This window comes from Suricata suricatta, chromosome 5 (genome assembly GCF_006229205.1).
Source record: "Suricata suricatta isolate VVHF042 chromosome 5, meerkat_22Aug2017_6uvM2_HiC, whole genome shotgun sequence".
Lineage (NCBI taxonomy): Eukaryota > Metazoa > Chordata > Mammalia > Carnivora > Herpestidae > Suricata > Suricata suricatta.
In genome coordinates this window covers 65,421,624-65,426,387 of record NC_043704.1, presented here as the reverse complement: position 1 = coordinate 65,426,387, position 4,764 = coordinate 65,421,624, and positions in this window count along the sequence as shown.

Genomic DNA, 4,764 nt, shown 5'->3' with positions numbered 1-4,764 from the left:
TTCCTGGACATAGAAGGCTCATAATACAGTTTTGCTAAATGAGTGAATGAATGAATGAGTGAGTGAACATTCTGGCTTTTTGAAAGCTTGTCTTCAGTTTTACCCATTTCCCCATACTCCCCATTGAAAAAATACAGCAGAGGGCAGTTTCTGAACTGAACCTTGAGAGTGAAAAGGAATGATCTTCAGTTTGGGGTGGACTGAGTTTCAAGTCCATACCAGGAGGGCTGGGTGAGCACTTGGAGTTGTGGAGTTGCAGGGGCTGGTAACTACATGAGAGAAAGAGCATTTTCACTTGAGTCCACCTGACCCCAGGTCAATGAAGAGGACTGTTCACATATTGGGCTCTTTTTCCCAGATATTTACCTAGATCCCTTTCTACCTCTCCCCTCTCCAGTTCTGTCCAAACTAAGAATCTGTCTATACTGGTGTGGGCCTGGGTAGACGTTAAAGACCCAGAGTTTCAAAGTAGCAGCAGGAATTTACTTCCAGATAAACACTATCCCTTGTTAGTCTTCAAAATGTTGTTAAAGCTTACCTTCACATGTATTGAAGAGTTACTTAGCATTATTGAAATCCAATAGAAGTGCAGTCCAGGTTTGGAAGTGCAATAAAAATGGGAGACTGACTGTGTTTTATCTCTAGTGGCTGTTGGACTTCAGGCAATTCCCTTAATCTTTCTTGGCTCTGGTTTCTTCCTCTGACACTTTGTGGCTTGATGACTAATAAACAAGGGTTGTTTAAGGAATACAATAATAATAATAATGGTAATAGATCAACCCCAGAGGGTCTAAGAATTTCTTTTGGAATTGAATAAGAAATAAATCAAGGAAGAAAGATAAGGATTGAGGCATAGAAGTTCCTGAATTCTAGGTTAAGAAGTTAAGGAGGCTCTTAATCTAAGGCCTTTGGGAGAATCCAGTGAAAATTTGGCAACAGAAGAATGATGTTTAAAGAGTTGGCAGAAGGAGTTATCTGGCACAGGTAAATAGAGGGACTAGAAGGGAAAGAAGCTGGAGGAAGAGACCAGTTCAGAGACTGGTGCCAAATCCAGGGCCTTACACCATGTTGAAGAGAACAGACAGGAAGGGACAGATACCAGACACATTTTGAAGAAATTGAAAGACATAGTGGCTAAGTGTAAGTCAGGTATTGGGAGGGAGGAAGGAGGGTGGGTAATTCCTTTTTTTTTTTTTCTTTTTGAGCATTATAATGTCCTGAGCCAAAGATAACTCAGGCTTCAGGCCTGATGTTGAGTAACAGTGTGGTGGTTATTGCCGTTGAGGAGAGAGGAACAGCTTCGGGGGAGGTATTGATTTTATTCTGGATAGTTTGAATTTGGGCTATTATCGAGACACTGGATGTCCCCATAAAGCAAACAGTTAATGTTTCATAAGCGAGAGGGTGAATACTGAGGATAGGGAGGATTTTAGGGCCTGGGACATAGGAGAACTCAGGCACAGGGATGGTCACAGCACCTCCAGGCTCCTCTCTTAGGGGAAGAAGCCAACGTCCTCTGGGGTAAAGGTGGGCTGTGATGGTCATCCCAAGGCTTGAGCGTACCCAAGAATGAAGTCAGAGCTGTGTTTAAGGCTGGGGGCAGCAGTGTATGTCTCTCTGAGAAGGCCACTCAGGACCGCTGAACAAGGAGATCAAGGACTGGGTGAGATCTGATTCTTTTATGCACCCACAGCTTCCTTCTGTAGAGATTTTTTTTAAAGACTTTATTTTTAAGTAATTTCTGTACCCAACGTGGGGCTTGAACTTACAACCCCAAGATCAAGGGTCATATACTTTACCAATTGAGCCAGGAACCCTGCTCCTGTAGAGATTTCTAAAGGTTAAAATGTAACACTGGTGGGCAGAATTTTAAAACAAAATTAATAAATACAGTCCATTCTGACACTAATGAAAAGACACCAACCTCTTATTGGAGTTAAGCCTCTAAGATCAGTTAAGCCTGATCTCTCTTTGCTTTTGTCTACATCATTAGAATGCTGTCTTTATTTTTTTGCTTTTATAGTTTATTGTCAAATTGCTCATCCCCACAAGTGTCCTCCTACATGCCCATCACCCCCCTTCTCCTCACCCCCTCCCCCATCAGCCCTCAGTTTGTTCTCAGTATTCAAGTGTCTCTCATGGGTTACCTCCCTCCCTGTCCTCAGCTACTTTCCCCCTCCCCCTCCCCCATGGTCCTCTGCTAAGTTTCTCCTGTTATAGTTATGAGTGAAAACATACAGTATCTGTTTTTCTCTGCCTGACTTATTTCGCTTAGCATGACACCCTTGAGTTCCATCCATGTTGCTATGAATGGCCAGATTTCATTCTTTCTCATTGCCATGTAATACTCCATTGTATATATAAACCACATCTTCTTGATCCTTCATCAATTGATGGATATTTAGGTTCTTTCCATGATTTGGCTATTGTTGAAAGTGCCGCTATGAACATTGGGATACATGTGCCCCTATGCATCAGCTCTTCTGTATCCCTTGGGTAAATCCCTAGCAGTGGCTATTGCTGGGTCATAGAAGTTCTAGAGTTAATTTTTTGAGGACCCTCCACACTGTTTTCCAGAGCAGCTGCGCCAGTTTGCATTCCCACCAACAGTGTAGGAGGGTGCCCGTCTCTCCACATCCTTTCCAGCATCTATAGTTTCTTGATTTGTTCATTTTAGCCACTCTGACCAGTGGTATCTCAGTGTGGTTTTGATTTGTATTTGCCTGATGATGAGTAATGCTGAATATCATTTCATGTGTCTTTTGGCCATCAGGATGTCCTTTTTGGAGAAGTGTTTATTCATGTCTTCTGCCCATTTCTTCACTGGATTATTCATTTTTTGGGTGTGGAGTTTGGTGAGTTCCTTATAGATTTTGGATACTAGCCCTTTATCCAATATGTCCTTTGCAACTATCTTATCCCATTCTGTCAGTTGCCTATTAGTTTTATTGTTTCCTTTGCAGTGCAGAAGCTTTTTATCTTGATGAGGTCCCAAGAGTTCATTTTTTTAGAATGCTGTCTTTAATTCCATTCAAGGAAATTTTATTACATGCTTACAATGTGGAGGACACAGACAAAGAGAAAACATAAGCCCCTGCATTTTAGGACCCTACAATCTCTTTATAGAAGCCTGACATACATGCAATAAACTACTGACCACCACTGAAAGGCAGCATAGATACTGACTAAAATCACATATTGATGGCCAGTCGTCTTGGAAGAGATAGAACTGGAAGTTCTATCTGAATGCCTGGTAGAACCTGAAGAGGATGGTGGGGGCAGCAGGCCAAAGGTGTGGAAGTGACATTGTCCACAGTATGTTTTAGAGGGATACTGGCTTTGGCATGATGGAGGACATGGCAGGTTACATTAGTTAGACAGAGTGGGGCCAGACTGAGGAGGTCTCTATTTCAATAAGCCGTTTGGTTATAAGTGCTAAAAACCAACTTGAGCAGGCTAATCTGTATCACATGCTGAATAGAGCCCAGGTTCTTGTATCACATGCTGAATAGAGCCACAGGGCTTGGTGTGAATCCTGATTTCACCCATTGCCAGCTGTATTACAATGGACACGTTGCTTAATTTCCCTTTCCCTCCATGTTCTCTTATACAAAATGAGGTAGTACATGGAATTTCTGGGAGAATTAATAAGGGAATTTATATAATAGGATTAGAAGACTACATGGCACATATTAAATGCTCAGAAGTTTTAGTTTTTCACTTTCTCATCCATAACTTTCTGTATTGGCTGAAATTTTTTAAGTGAGTTGAGTTTTATAATCATAAAAAATAAGAGTTTATTTTTTAAAGGTCTTTACAGCTTATCCCTTCCAATGATTTCACTGCTTAGAGCCTATGGTGTCTGAATGGATGCCATTTTTCAAAAGTAGTGAAATCTCAGGTCCTTACAGTTCTGAAGGAAAATGTCATTCCAGTTTCACAGATGTGAAACTGTTGTGTCAGCCATCTTGGAGCCAGATGAACACCACTCCATGGTAACTCCAGAGGAGAAATTTGAGGGTTAGGAAGGCAAATACTTGAATAAGTAATTGCAAGAAACCAGTTTCTTTGAACCAGTGTCAGAGCATATGTGAACTGGTATGACATAATTAGAAAGTAATTCAGCATTACTAACCTTTTGTTATATCTGTTGACTTAGCAATTCTCACTGCATAGATTTACACAGATATGTAGGTGCTGATATATGAGATGATATACACAAATATTTATTGCAGCATCATATGTAGTTGAAACAACCTAAATATCCATTACAAAGGAAATGGCTGACAAATTATGGCATATCCAGACTGTGAAATATTACACATCCAGTGAATAGATTAGACCTGTGTCTAATTGGAGGGACAGTCATGACAAATTGTTAAGTGACTAAGGAAAATTGCAGAGTGATAGGTGTGCTATGATTTCATTTTTGTTAAAAAAACAACTTTTGTGAAAAAAATTTGTATTTACATGGAGAAATGAGTAGAAGGACATACATATGGCTATTAACATGGATTACCTCAAGGTCATGGTAGCCTATATATCTACAGTTTGACTAGTTAAAAGGAATATTTATTGATTTTGTAGTTTAAAATATATATATAATAATATACAGGAGGTTCTTTGTCAATAGAACTCCCTTATGACCCAGCAATAGCACTGCTAGGGATTTACCCAAGGGATACAGAAGTGCTGATGCATAGGAGCACATGTATCCCAATGTTCATAGCAGCAATGTCAACAATAGCCAAAACATGGAAAGAG